Raw genomic sequence first — 16,255 nt, forward strand, 5'->3', positions numbered from 1 at the left:
ATTGCCAACTTAAAGATGGCTTCTAGAGCTATACGCACTAATGCTGCATTTGTAGACTGCATGTAAAACATAACACACGTAGATGTGTTTGTGACAGGTAGGATTGCCAATGCTCCCAGATTGCACAGAGTCTTTCGGAATGGATGATCGATCTCCTGGGTGCTGCTGCTCGCAACCCATGAGAAACGTACTTCCGGATTCCAAGTTTGCTCCTGTGTACCTCCGACGGCCCGAACCATCAACCCCCACCCCAATCTGTCAATTCCCCTCCCCGCACCATCCTTACCTGCCTCGGTGGAGCTGGAGACTCTGTCCATCGCCAGATTGGAGTGATCCCCCCACTGGAATATCCCTCGTGGCTGGCCAATGATGATCCCGTCCCCAAGTTTGCAGAGAGGCGGCGCACCACACTTCCCATGAAGTTACGGCGGAGGAGTGGGACCAGCCACGAGGAAGTTTGCTGGGCCTGCTGCAGCCTGCCTCGATTGTTTTATCAGCAGGAACCGGCAGAAGCAGTTCCTGGTGGAGGAGCCGAGTGATCAGGAGGACACGCGGTCTCCATCTCTGATGGCGAGTCCAGCGACAATGAATTTGCAAGATAAGTATTAGATTCTTGGGGTACCAATGTAACAGATAGTTCATTACCAAACTTGAACCTCAATTTCAGTACCAGCTTACACAGGTCAGTCCTTTAAAATGATAGCCTTCAATGGCAGTCATTGGTGCCCTCACCAAAGCACAGCTATCAAGCAACAAATGTCACGTGACTGAATTGAAGGGATAATTACTAGTCCTAGCCCCTTTAGGGCTACCCCAGATCAGGCGTATTCCCCAGACGTTCACTTTCAACTAAAGTTTGAGGTAGCCGAATCCTAAAGACGCATAATTGGGTCTAAAGGTCCAGATTATCTCTCCCTAAAGGAAAGGAATAACCTGAAGATGTTACCATCCTCCAGATAGCACTTTTAATAAGTTTAGCTAGAGTGTAATGTTCCGGATATTATGAGGGTCCAGAAAACTCCCTCAGAATTCTGCAACTCCTCTCCAGGGAGCGTACAGAGATTGAGTTTGTGAGTTTGATGCAGAAGTATTATGTGAGACAATTCTAAAAATATATAGATTTATTAAAGAACCGACATGTAATTACAGTAGGTGTTTCAATCGCAACATTAACAGTTCCAAAAAGAATAAGCTTTACAATTCTTATTAGAGATCTTAACTTCTCTACAGTTTTACAGTTCTTAGGGGGAGAAATTTGGTGGAGCCGCAAACGGGGCGGCAAGCTCGACTGGGCGCCGGAATTAGCGCAGCGATCGGAGCAGTTGCGACCGCCAGAAATTCAGCTTGAACGCCCAAGAGGGACACGGGGCGAGGCTCGAGGCACTCCGCGTCCCCCTTAGGATGCTGAAACTGAATATCACAGCGCAACGTGTCGCAGCGCCACACGCTGCGGCACGGTGCGCTGCGGTACTGCAGGCCTTCCTCCCATTCTTAAGGGGGAGGGGCCTGCACCAGCACGATCGGAGATCGCGAGTGCCGGCAAAAGAGCCCGGCACCGAGGAGAAGTGCCGGGCTCTCGGAAAACAGCCGGCACTGCCGCGGGGGGAGTTCAGGAGGCCGGGGACGGAGGTGCTGGCAGGCGGCTGCCGAAAAAACGGCCGCCCCGCACCTCCACCTTAATTTGCACCACTGCCGCCACAGGTAGGCCCCGTGAACCAGGCGCGAGTTGCGAATGGCGCTACAGAGGCGGGCGCTACCGAATATCGAGATCGGGGCGGTAGCGGGGCGCTGCGCACACCGATGACGTCATCGGTGGCGGCGCAGCGCAACAGGCTAACGCCGCCATTAGCGCCCCAGCTAAATATCGCGGGAGGCATGGCCAATGGCGCTAAAGCCACTGAGTGCCCTCTTTAGGCGCTAACTGGTGGTGCAGCCCACCGAATTTCTAGGCCTTAGTATTATTTCAGGATATCCACCAAAATCAAATACCTTTGATACCTTTGATCCCCAAGATACAAAGAGTTGTAGACTTACAGAGCCTGCCACTGAAGCGGCAAATCGCTTTGCCCCTTTACAGCGAGCCTATCATCCCATTTGAAAGTTCAATATTTATATCCTTTTTAGTGGTATTTCCTTTGAAGTTTTCTGCTGATGTAAGCTAATTATCTCTAGTCATTTTTCTGCTGACCCCTGCTATTCTTACAGTCAGTTCAGCATTAAGAATCATGTCTCCTGTGTAGGTGTCTTAAGCTCACCATAAAAAACAGTGTAACAGCAGGTGCATCTATTTGATGTCATTTTTACCAAGGTCTTCTGTTTGTGTCTTTTGTATTTAGAACACCTTAACTAGGAAGATCTATGCAATTCTTAATCACCTCAGCTTGTTGTAACACAGACTCATGTCTCCCCTCCGTAGGTATTCTAAGTTTAACATAAAAACGATTTGACAGCAGGTGTTTTTTTACTTAATGTAATTTTTATGAAGGTATGTGTTTCTTCTTCTTTTATGTGCCTGTTTACAAAGTGTACTTTAGAACACCTTAACAGGGTGTACCATTGTCTTCTTTCCAAAGATTCAGACGTCAGCAACCTTTAACCTTCTGTTTCAACAAGGCTATTGATTCAGTGTCAACAACTTATCTTATCTCAATAGCCTGAATGCTGTTCACAGCTTTTCCATTGTTGAGGCTTCCAGATTTCCAGACCTAATTTGTCATGTTTTAATAAAGCCAGAATTTTTTCATAGAATGGTGTATTTTTTTGAATAGGTATATTGCTTATTCCTTCACAGAATGTCATGTGGCCGACCAAACTGCCACGAATAGCTCCAACCAGAGTTTGTACCCTGAGTGATAGGTGTGGAAACCTTATTGTTAAACTCATTTTTAATTTTTCTTTTACATATTTGTTATATTCTAAGTTGTATTCTTTTTACTTGGTGTAGCAGTCAGCAGGCTGAGGTGAAAAAAATACAAAAGCATTTTGGGTGTTTTGGTTGCTTCAATTTCAGTGCTTTTTAATTGGTGAATTGTGCTCACTCTTGCAGTTACTGAGTTCTGATTGATGGAGGCTGAACGGATTTGGAATTTTGTTTTTTTGAGTGGTTTCAGTGGTTTCGGTTCTGCTTTACCTAATTGATAGATTTTGGCTGCATTTCTCAGCTATTCAGTTAAGATCTGTTGATTCTAAAACTTGATGCAATCACAAAGTGTGATGTCCAAGTACAAATAAATCAAAAAGTGTGATGTTGAAACCCAACACAGGAAGTGTGATGCGACTAACAGGAAGTGCACACTATTGTAGCATTTTTCAAATGTTACTCGGGAATTGCCCATGGCCCTGTTCATGGTAGATTAGAAGATATATTGTGTTACAATTGCAGGAGCATTGTCCTAGGTAAAGAAAGGTGTACGTTGTGTCACTTTAAGGCTAGAGTGTGTAATTACTCTGTATTCCTGAAGCAATTACGTGAACTGAAGAGTGAGCTAATTTACAGATTAGGTTACAAATGAGAATGATGAGTTTGTTTGCCTGATGGGTCAATTAATAATTTAAAGGTAAATGTGAAATCAGCATCTTCTTGGAGAGGGAGAGATGAAAAATAGTATTTTAAGATTGCTTTACACTTCTGAGAAAGCAAGCTGAATGCAAAAGACAGAAAGTGTATTTATCCTAATCATAAGAATAATATTTGAAACTTCCTACATTTACGCCTAGTGTGGAGCAGTTCAGTTGTGTTTTGAGTTAGTTGCACATGCCTTGCTGCAACTGCAGAGAAAGTGGAAGAAAAGTCTGGGTGTCAATCTTCTTAGTACGAACCAATCAGAAGTACTGAAAAGAAATTTGGATACATTAGAATAAATTAGAGGATCATTTTAATTATCATCAAATTTATTATGAGTGAAGGGTGAGTGAAAATTGTGAATGTAACACTAACAGGGAGTGTACACATGCATACTCTTAATATACTATTGGATTGCCCATGGATTTGCGCATGGTAAGTTAGAGTTCATGGTCTTTCACTTGCCTCCTTTGTTTTTGTGTTGCTGTTTCACTCTTTCTTTCTTGGATAGCCAAGAGGCCAGAAGCCCCCTCAATCTTATCCTGTTTACCTCCTCCCAACAAACCCATCTATTTCCTTCGAAGAGGCGTTATTTGCTTTCTAAAAATAATTCAAATTAGGATGAGGAAAGACAATTTGTCTGTCTGACCTTTCTCTCAATGTGTGTGTGTCTCTCTTTGTTTCATATATGTCAGTAATAAGAATGCTAACATTTTCAAACTGCCAACAAAATACAAGTGATAGAATCTTACAGTTTCTTTCAAAATGTAACTTTTCTCTCTCTTTTCAGCATAACATGTTTATAGAACATAAAATATCTACAACAGGTGTGTAATGGAGAGGGTTGATGAGGGTAGTGTGGTTGATGTTGTGTATATGAACTTTCAAAAGGCATTTGATTAAGTACCAAGTAATAAACTTGTTACCAAAATTAAAGGGACAGTGGCTGCATGGATACGAAATTGGCTAAGGGACAGAAAGCTGAGAGTAGTAATGAACAATTGTTTTTCAGACTGGAAGTAAGGGTGCAGTGGTGTCCCCCAGGGGTCAGTGTTGGGACCACTGCTCTTTTTGGTATATATTTATAACCTGGACTTGGGTACACAGGGCATAATTTCAAAGTTTGTAGATGACACAAAACTAGGAAATGTAGTAAACAATGAGGAGGACAGTAACATAAAAAATAGGAACAGCAGTAGGCCATACAGCCCCTCAGCCCATATCCCCATATCCCTTGATTCCCTTAGTGTCCAAAAATCTACTGATATCAGTTTTGAATATGCTCAATGACTAAGCATCCACAACCCTCTGGGGTAGAGAGTTGCCCAGCAATTGGAAAAAATCAGGTCATAGTGGGGGGCGGGGGTGCGGCAGATCATGGGGGGTTGGCAGATTATGGCAAAAGATTTTCCCGACGGGCCGCTGGAAGCACTCCTGCTCCTAGTGGCCCACAAGCAGTGCTCTAAAAAGCACTTATCTGCTGGATCCAGCAGTTCTCCCACCCTTTAGCTACCAGGTTTTCCCAACCCTGCAGCCATTAATTTAAATGGTTGTCAAAATCTGAGGAACAGAGCTTCATTAACATATCATAATGGCAGACGCACCCCTCCAGAACCATATATTTGGATGCCCCAAACCTTCCACGGTTAAACTGGAAGTAGGTGCGTTTGCGGTGGGATGGGGTCAAGTTTCACATATTTACTACCACGCGTCAACTACAAAGGAAATGCAGGGAACAGCACCAACCGCTGTACATGGTCTTTTTTGACCTCATAAAGGCCTTTGACACCGTCAACCATGAGGGATTATGGAGTGTCCTCCTCAAATTCGGCTGCCCTCAAAAGTTTGTCACCATCCTCCACCTGCTTCACGACGACATGCAAGCCGTGATCCTGACCAATGGATCCACCACAGACCCAATTCACGTATGGACAGGGTCAAGCAAGGCTGTGTCATCGCACCAATGCTCTTCTCTATCTTCCTGGCTGTAATGCTCCATCTCACCCTCAGTAAGCTCCCCACTGGAGTGGAGCTCATCTACAGAACAAACGGGAAACAGTTCAACCTCCGTCGCCTCCAGTCCAGAACGAAGGTCATCCCATCCTCTGTCATCGAATTACAGTATGCAGACGACGCTTGCATCTGCGCACACTCTGAGGTCGAACTCCAAACCATCGCCAACACCTTCACCGAAGTATATGAGAGCATGGGCCTTACACTAAACATCCGTAAGACAAAGGTGCTCTACCAACCAGCCCCCGCCACACAGTACTGCTCCCCGATTATCAAAATCCATGACGAGGCCTTCGACAATGTGGACCACTTTCCATACCTCGGGAGCCTACTGTCAACAAGGGCAGATGTCGATGACAAAGCCCAACACCGCCTTCAGTGTACCAGTGCAGCCTTTGGTTGCCTGAGGGAGAGAGTGTTTGAAGACCAGGAGCTCAAACCCGGCACCAAGCTCATGGTCTACAGGGCAGCAGTGATACCTGCCCTGCTGTATGCCTCAGAGACATGGACCATGTACAGCAGGCACCTCAAAGCACTGGAGAGATACCACCAACACTGCCTCTGCAAGATCCTGCAAATCCAGTGGCAGGATAGGCACACCAACATCAGTGTTCTCGCTCAGGCCAACATCCCCAGCATTGAAGCTTTGATCACGCGCTATCAGCTCCGATGGACGGGCCACATTGTCCGCATGCCCGATACGAGACTCCCAAAACAAGCGCTCTACTCGGAGCTCCAACACGGCAAGAGAGCCCCAGGTGGACAGAGGAAATGCTTCAAGGACACCTTCAAAGCCTCCTTGAAAAAGTGCAACATCCCCACCAACACCTGGGAATCCCTGGCCCAAGACCGCACAAAGTGAAGGAAAAGCATCCGGAAAGGTGCCGAACACCTCAAGTCTCTTCGCCGGGAGCAAGTGGAAGCCAAGCGCAGGCAGTGCAAGGAGCGCACGTCAACCCAAGCACCCCACCCACCCGCCGTCTGCCCCACCTGTGACAGAGACTGTAAGTCCTGCATTGGACTCATCAGTCACCTGAGAACTTATTTTTTGTGTGGAAGCAAGTCATCCTCGGTTTCGAGGGACTGCCTTTTCTTTTATTCATTTGTGGGATCAGGGTGTCGCTGGCAAGGCCAGCATTTATTGCCCATCCCTAGTTGCCCTTGAAAGTGGTGGTGAACTGTCTTCTTGAGAACCATCATGTGGTTTGATATTGTTGGGAGGTTAGTCATGGGTATGGGAGTTCTGGGAGGGCACTGGTGGTCTGTGGGAGGGGCAAAGGGATGATGGGATCTGTGAGCATTAAGAAATCAGCATATTGGGTTTGCCTTTGCCTGACAGTAAATTGTGGACAATTTAATGACAGGAAAACATAAACAGAAGTCGGCCCATAGGGCTTATTTTGTGTGTGCTAGTGTGAATGAGTCCCACAAGCACATTGCGTGTTGTATTAATTAAATAATTTGAAACCACTAATCACCCAAGACACTTTATGACATTACTACGTGTTGTCTACAGCGAGGTAACAATCGCAAAGGTATGTGGAGGCAGATCATGGTGGGGTAGGGACGGAATAAGATTTTGTTGCCGTCAAGGAGATTTGTGAGTCAATCACTTTTCTGAAAGGATGTTGGTCACAAGTGTCACATTATAATGGGAGGGTGAGCGGTACGGTACAAGTCAGTTGTAACACCAAGGGGCGGGGCGGGGAGGGGTAGAGGATTGATGAGCTCCAAGCAAAATGGGTAATATTTTAATTTTTCACTTGATTGGCAAGATTTTTTTTTTAATGGGTCCAATGGCAATAAAACTTTGTCAGAGACTGAAAGACCCCAGTAAGAAAACTAAACTTTTAACTTATCAAATAGCAAATATTATATACAATTTGACATGGCAGATATAAGCCACAATTATGTTCCCTGCACAAATAATAAATAAAGCCACTCAGAACTAAGCAAAGCAACTCAAAAGATGAGTTTTCTTGCAACAGTTTTTAAAACTAAGAAAAAATCTATATTTAACGTGCCCCCCCCCCTCACCCTCCAGTTTAGGAGGTCACAATCCATTGTGAGTGCCCTTATGGTTCCTTTTCTGAGAGGAGTAACAGTAGATCTCTAATCTGAATTTCTTTCTTTCTTTCTTTCTCTAATCTGGAATAACCTGACCTACTAAACCAAACAATAACTTGCTTGGTTTATTTGAATGCTGAAAATGCTTGTGCTGCAGAATAGCATCCCTCACATCCCACTGCTGACATTAATGTTACTCCTTCAATCCCACATGTTCTCTACTATCTCTTCATTTGCAGTACCTCTTTTCTATAGTTTGTCCTTTAATCCCTACAAACCCTTTCCCAAATGGTGCAGCCTACAATTCACCTAAGTAGAGATGCACTTCGCAAAAAAAGGAACAGAAATGAAAAACGGAACAGAGAAAACAAAATCAATCAATATAATTTGATTACAGCTATCTCCATGATATTCTGCATTCCTTGAACCACTACTCTCCCCACTCGAGGAACAGCACCTCATCTTTTGATTAGACACTTTACAACTTTCCGACCTCGACATTGAGTTCAACAACTTCAGATCATAACCACTGCTCCCATTTTCTCGGCCAGCAGTTGCTGGTAATGGTTCTGCTGTTACTATTCACACCTTCCCTGGACCCATCTTTTGTTTCTTTATTGTCCCGTTACCACCCGCTTTTGCCTTGCACCATCATCCCTTTTGTCATTTACTCACTCCTGCTCTCCACCCTATCACAGACCTTCCCCTTTGTTCTTTCCTTTCCCCCCTTTTTCCTTGCCTCTGTACTTGCTTAAAAACTGTTAAATATCTAATTTTTCCAGCTCTGATGAAAGGTCATCGACCTGAAACGTTGGCCGGAATTTTCATGCTGCCATGCGTGCGGGATTGGAGGCGGGTCGGGAATAAAAGTGGAAATAAATAAAAGTGGAGTGCCCCGGGAACCCGCCGTCACCCCGCCTCCTCGCGCCTTTAACTTGTGCGTGTTTGGCAGCACGGCACAGACCCGAACGGCAGAGGTGGGCGACCTAATTTAAATCATTATTACCTTGTCGTTAGACCCTTAACCGTGTTTTTAACCAGACTTTTGAAATTTACTGCATGACCACGGGAATCACGCAGCTCAGGAACCATATTTGTCAAGTTGTGGCGGAAGTTCAGTGGCCATTGATCGAGGTCATTACTGCAGAGCATGGAAAGCACAATAAATACTGACACCTGACACCTGCTTACTTTCCTAAGGGAAATGTTGTTGCATTTTCAGCATAGATTTGGGTGTCTCGAGTTTGCAAGTCTTTTTTGCGAAATCGGAAACCACTCTCACCTCATTGCTACCACCTATCACACCATTGACAGATTGCTTCACTGATCTCTACTTGACCTGCCATCTATTACATCAGCATGGGTGCCGTTTATACTGTCTCACCTTGGCCTTCAGAATCAGACCACGATGAGCTCCAACAGCAGCAGGCACACCAGCAGCAGCAACAACAACACACCAACCTTCTCCTCAATGACCTGATGCTCCACAGGACAAAGCACATCAGCACAGGGCTGCACTGCACCGTAGGCAATACCCCCAACACAGGGTATACAGGCAGGGGATGAGCTTCCACAACATGACTGAGCAGCAGTGCCAAAGGGGGCTCAGGTTGTCGCAGACATTTGCAGCTTGCTGGAACAAGGCCTGCAGCCCAGATGTGGACACACCTTACCAGTAGCTGTCAAAGTCACCATCACCCTCAACTTCTTTGCCTCAGGCTCCTTCCAGGGACCTGTAGCAGACATTTATGGCATCTCCCAGTCGGGCACCCACAGATGCATCACACAGGTCACTGATGCCATGTTTGACAAGTCAGCCAATTATATCAACTTTGGCACTGATGAAGCCAGTGTTACTGAGCGGGCGCTGGGCTTTGCTGCTCTGGCTGGCTTCCCATGGGTGCAGGGCATCATCGACTGCACACATGTGGCCATGAAAGCACCCGTCATAACCCAAGAGTGTTTGTCAACCGCAAGGGCTTCCACTCCCTCAATGTGCAGCTCGTCTGCAACCATAGGAAGATCATCATGCATGTGTGCACCAAATTATCTAGCAGCTGTTATGACTCTTTTGTCCATCGCCAGTCCACCCTCCCTCAGCTCTTAGCACCTCCAAACAGACTTTCCGGCTGGCTGCTTGGTGACAAGGGCTATCCACTGAAGACATGGCTCATGACATCCTTGAGGAGGCCACGTACTGAGGCCGAGGAGCATTATAATGAGAGCCACATCTCCACTAGATGTGTCATAGAGCAAACAATAGGCATGCTGAAAATGCGTTTCAGATGCCTTCACATATCTGGAGGAGCACTTCAGTACGCACCAGCCATGATGTCCAGAATCGTGGTCGTCTGCTGTATGCTGCACAACATAGCACAGCAATGAGGGTTAGCGCTGCATGAGGAGCAAGGCGCTGAGTGCACTGCCTCTTCAGAGTAGAGGAGCAGGAGGATGTGTATCAACTGGAAGATGAGGAGGAGCAGCAGGAGGATGAGCATCAACTGGAAGATGAGCAGGAGGAGCAGGAGGTTCAGATCCCACAAGCACACAAGCACATTGCTGCCTGGGAGGCCAGGGATGGCATCATCATGGCCAGATTTACTTAACTTCCTGCAATACACCCATATGGCTGCTACATGCTGTGTGACAGGTTTGACCCTCCCCAGTCCAACAACAACATAAAGCATCCCTGCAATGACCAAATCATTCCTTTCATACTGACCCCCATTGCTGTAGGTAACATTATGTCTGACCATTCATTCCAACTCACTAAGCCACTTCCAAAGTAGCAGACAAAGATGGACATGACTGGAAAGTGGTGAAAATAAATAATTTTACCTGTGACATAACGGTAATGGAACCTTAACAAAAATACTTCTTTCAACGCCCATGTGCTTACCCTTGTGACTACTTGTGTGTCATTTTCCTTTTACACGTGCTTTTATGAGGTGCAACCCCTGTGGCTTCAGCAGAGGTAGAGGCACCCTGCTCACTTCCCTGCTGCGACTGTGTAGACACTTTTGGTGGACATCCTCTGGGCTTTGGAGCCTCTGATGGCCCCGCCAAAGTCTGCTCCTCCTGCAACTGTGCAGGGGCAGACTTGGCCATCGCGATCCCAGGAGGCATGTGGGGCTCTGACTGAGGGGGAGGCAACGGGGGAGAAGTGTGAGCTCTTTGAGAGGAGCCCTCACTTCCATGTCCCCTCTCACCATCATCTCTCTCATGGGCCACCCGCACTTCGCTGCTAGCAAGGAGCTGGAGAGCACCTTGCTGCACAGCAGTGGGACCATAAGGACCCAAGTCTACATTGACATCTCTCCTAGAGAGGAGGTCTATGAGCCTTTGCCATCTGTTCTCCATAGATAACATATGCTCATGTGAGTGGCGCATTAGCTGCTCCATGCAGGTGGCCATCCTTCCCATGGAACAGCCTACAGATGCCATCGCCTGCGACACAGTGGTGCTCATGTTGGAGATGGGCTCCTCCATTTTCCGCACATTTGCAAACATCGCGGTCGCAAAACCTGTCAGAGCCCCCAGCACTTCTTGCTGCACCTCCAGGGTCACCCTCTTTCTTGATGGCCCCCGATGCTGAACGTTTGCATTCAGCTGAGCAGAGGTGGAGCATCCTGCGCCCTCTGGCGAAGACTCTCCACTGCTGTCCCTGTCTCCATCATCTCCTCTTGCTCACTTGTGACTTGAGACACCAGGTGACAACATTACACTATCTGGCGTAGGACCCACTGAAGTGCACGTATCTGCTGGGTGCACTTAGGTCTGGTGACAGTGCACCCTCAGAGGCTGGAGGCTCCTCTGAGGAGTTGTCCTCTTCCTCCTGGACAATGGGGTGGGGGTGGGTGTGGCTCTTGATGGACCTGTAGGAGAGTAAAGAGATGAGTTAAATATGTCGTATCAAGAATGGGTACAGATACCATTATGCACATGGACATTCACTGGCTGCTGACATCAGTCCCCATATGAGTGACTGCTGTATGCCATGTGGCTGTATGAGATGTAATTCTGTCACCAAGTTGATGACATGTCCCCCTCTCTCCGACTCCCACTGCCAGCTGCTCTGAATCTCCTGAGACCTCCAGGGTGACCTCCTCTGCTGGAGTCAACGTGGCGAATGATGGAGGGCCACCTCTGGTTCTCTCCCTCTCCCTCTTATTGTGGGCTCTCTTCTGCAAGGAAGGTAAGAAGAGATGTTTAAGTGAGAGTGATGGCATGAGTGTAATGAATGTTTAGGTTACATCTTTAGAGGGTGACTATGAGGGAGTGTGGTGCCAACGCGAAAGTGCCAATGCTAAGTGGCCTCCTTGTATGTTGTCGGTTGGTATGATTGCATTAGGATGAGGGTGACTGTGAGGGGTGGTTAGTCAGAGGGGGATGTGAGTATGTAAATAGAGAGAGAGAGGGATGGGTGGATGTGCAAGGTATGTTGGTGTGAGTAATGATGTACAGGAGCAGGGTTGGGAAGGCAGAGTGATGGGGATGTGGTGACAGGCACATGCAAAGCCACACTCACCTTCCCTGATCTCATGAGATCATTGAAGTGCTTCCGGCACTGCATCCAGGTCCTCCTCGCCACATCCCTGCTGTTGACCTCCTCTGCTATCACCAGCCAGGCTTTTTTGGTCACCTGGGAGATCTCTTGCACCCATCAGAAGGGAAGAGGACCTCCCTCTGTGCTCTGACTCCCTCCACAAGAATATGTAGGGAGTCATCGGAAAACCTGGGTGCAGCCCTCTGCCTCTGTGAAGCCCTGTGTGCAAGGCTGAGCAGTAAGCAGATGCTGAAATGTACAGCCTGCACACTCCTAGATGAACCTTCAAATGCAATGTGGCCATGGTTCCTTTAAATATCCTGGCTGGAAACGAGTCATCGATGATGCCATCAGACTGCACCATTTAATAGGGCCGGGAAACGCGCAGGCCTGCCTTAATTATTTTTTTTATTCGCTTATGGGATCTTGGCGTCGCTGGCAGGACCAGCATTTATTGCCCATCCCTAGTTGCCCTTGAGAAGGTGGTGGTGAGCTGCTTTCTTGAACTGCTGCAGTCCGTGTGGTGAAGGTACTCTCACAGTGCTGTTAGGTAGGGAGTTCCAGGATTTTGATCCAGCGACGATGAAGGATCGGCGATATACTTCTAAGTCAGGATGGTGTGTGACTTGGAGGGGAACTTGGCGGTGGTGGTGTTCCCATGTGCCTGCTGCCCTTGTCCTTCTAGGTGGAAGAGGTCGTGCGATTCAGAGGTGCTGCCGAAGAAGCCTTGGCGAGTTGCTGCGGTGCATCTTGTAGATGGTACACACTGCAGCCACAGTGCGCCAGTGGTGGAGGGAGTGTATGTTTAAGGTGGTGGATTGGTGCCAATCAAACGGGCTGCTTTGTCCTGGATGGTGTCGAGCTTCTTGAGTGTTGTTGCAGCTGCACTCATCCAGGCAAATGGAGAGTATTCCATCACACACCTTACTTCCTTACTTGTGCCTTGTAGATGGTGGAAAGGCTTTGGGGAGTCAGGAGGTGAGACACTCGCCGCAGAATACCTAGCCTCTCACCTGCTCTTGTTGCCACAGTATTTATGTGACTGGTCCAGTTAAGTTTCTGGTCAATGGTGACCCCCAGGATATTGATGGTGGGGGATTCGGCGATGGTAATGCCATTGAATGTCAAGGGGCAGTGGTTAGACTCTCGCTTGTTGGAGATAGTCATTGCCTGGCACTTCTGTGGCGCAAATGTTACCTGCCACTTATCAGCCCAAGCCTGAACGTCGTCCAGGTCTTGTTGCATGCGGGCATGGACTGCTCCATTATCTGAGGAGTTGTGAATGGCGCTGAACACTGTGCAGTCATCAGCGAACATCCCCATTTCTGACCTTATGTTGGAGGGTAGGTCATTGATGAAACAGCTGAAGATGGTTGGGCCAAGGACACTGCCCTGAGGAACTCCTGCAGCAATGTCCTGGGGCTGTGATGATTGACCTTCAATCACCACAACCATCTTCCTTTGTGCTAGGTATGACTCCAGCCAGCGGAGCATTTTTCCCCCTGATTAATAGGCGCCATTGAGGGAAGTCGCTCTGAGGAGCGGGATGGAAAGAAAAACGGGGTCCTGATTCGCCAGGCCTACCGCCCACACCCAACCCACCCAGGTAAAGAAAATTCCGGCCATTAACTCTTTCTCACTCCACAGATGCTGCCTGATCTACTGAGTATTTCCAGCATTATAATTAACACGATTTGATAATCGCTATTCTCCCAAACCATGGTTGCTTAACCAAAATAAAAAGAGAAACTGCTGGAAATGTATAGCAGGGCGGTCATCATTTGAAGAGTGGCATGGATTAACGTTTTGAGTTGGCCTTTCCACCAGTCAGGCTGGAGGTCCAGATCTGAAGTATGCTAGCTACTTTGTGGTTAGCCTGTGATTAGATTTTAAAATGCTGGAAAGGTGTGTGAAGTGCTGTACATGACAGAATATTTTACACCACGTCTAATGCAGTACCCCAATTTTAATCGCTCCACCTTCGGTGGCGTACCTTCAACTGCGTGGGCCCAAAGCTCTGGAATTCCCTCCCTAAACCTCTCTGCCTCTCTACTTCTTTCTCCTCCTTTTCAGAGACTCCTCAAAACCTGCCTCTTACCTGCCCAGAAATTCCCGCGGGCGTAAGCCCCCGACCTGCACAAACGAACCGAGCCAACCGTAATGCTCTGGGCCGGCATAGAATTCCGTTGATGTGCCTCCTCAAACTGCCGTTGTGCAGGGCACGCGTATCCCAGGGACGCAGCTAGTTCGCAGCGTTCCTGAGATCACGTGGGCCATGGGGAGCCAATCGGAGCAGGGAATCTCCATTCATAGATTTGACAGGAAGATAGAGATAACCCTCAAAACATAAGTAAAACTTCAAATACATTTTTGAAAAATCACATTTTTAAAATGACTATAAATTACATAAATTAACTATTTTAAACAAAAATTTAAATTTTTGAAAAAAATAATTAAAGTTTTTAATGGGGCTAAAAAGAAACTTACCTTTAAAGTATTTTAAAATGATAAATAAGTGTTAAAAAAAATTATTTTACTGATATCACCTCTTATTAAAAGCAGGCCTTGCGCCTGTTTTTCCAGGCACAGCTGCTACCAACTTACCTGGACTGCATCAACCTCGAAAAAAACGGAAGTTCCAGGCGTACGCGCTGCCTCTCCGGCGGAGGCGTTTGACCTGTGAAGCCCTTTCTTCAGAGAACGGAAGTTCCGGTTTCCTGCGCATGCGCTGTGCATGCATGAAACCGGCACTTCCGTTGGCCCTACAGGTGAGTACACAACGCGTACACACCCATAGGGAATGGAATTTCGGGGCCATTAATATCTCCTTTATATGGCTTGGTGTCAAATGTTGTTTGATAATGCTCCTGTGAAGCCCCTTGGGACATTTTACTTCGTTAAAGGTGCTGTGCAAATTTGAAGTTGTTGTATAGCTTTAACCTATATTTTTTCTTTCACATGCTGCTCAAACTTTCTGGCATCTTCTATTCTAGAATTACATAGAAATTAAAGGGCGAAGCAGGCTATTGGGCCCAACCAGTCTGTGTTGATGTTGACCCTCCATATGAACAGTTGTTCTAATCCCATGTGTCCGCCCTGCTCTGATTCAGGATTTCCAGTATTTGAGATTTTTCTATTTAATCACTATAAATGTTGCTTGATACTGACTATCCTAAATTAACCCAAAGTGCCAAAAAAATGGAAACATTTCATAAAATTGTCTGGACATTATTGATAAGCAGATGGCATGAATGAACAATGAATTTCATAAAATCAGATCAAAAATTAGTTGAATTATAGAATCAGAGAATCTTACAGCACAGTAGGAGGCCATTCAGCCTCTCTCTTTATTTACTCTATCAAAACTCTTCATGATTTTGAATTTTTATTCTACTGAAAATCTGAAGTAAAAAAGACATCATTATATTTGCTGTGCTGTTTACATTGCTTAATTCAAAGCATTGGATAAATTAAATATTTAACGCAAAAAAATACCAGGTTTTTTGTATTATCAGTAAACTATAGACAAACACTTGAATATCCATAACAAATGCTTCTTGACTTTATCAGGTATTTTATATTTTGTATACTTGCAAATCATTTATCTCATTTCTGACATTGTATGTGAGAGGAGAAACCATAAAAGGTGATACAATGTAAAGCTGCTACTCCTGACGCCCACATCCTTCTGTACCACCAGATGCTATAATTTTTTTTCATGCACGGAGAATATTCTGCGGAGAACATCTCATTGTTCTGCGTGTCAGGCAGCATCGGTGGAGAGAGAATCAGAATTAGCGTTTCAGGTCGATGACCTTTCGAAACGTTAACTCTGTTACTCTCTCCACAGATGCTGCCTGACCTGCTGAGTATTTCCAGGTTTTTTTTCCAGGTTTCCAGCATCCACATTATTTTGCTTTTGTATCATTGTTCTGTGCATTAGGTATGTAAATCAGGAGGTTATTTCACTGGTTAATATATATGTAGTTAGTATGCAGTATTTTGGAACACAGTTGCTTTTAGATTCACTACACTGCCTCTTTCTCTAACTCATTGTTTTACAGGAT

The sequence above is a fragment of the Somniosus microcephalus genome, chromosome 3, assembly GCF_052327205.1.
Source record: "Somniosus microcephalus isolate GS21.2 chromosome 3, FLI_Smic_1.0, whole genome shotgun sequence".
Classification (NCBI taxonomy): domain Eukaryota; kingdom Metazoa; phylum Chordata; class Chondrichthyes; order Squaliformes; family Somniosidae; genus Somniosus; species Somniosus microcephalus.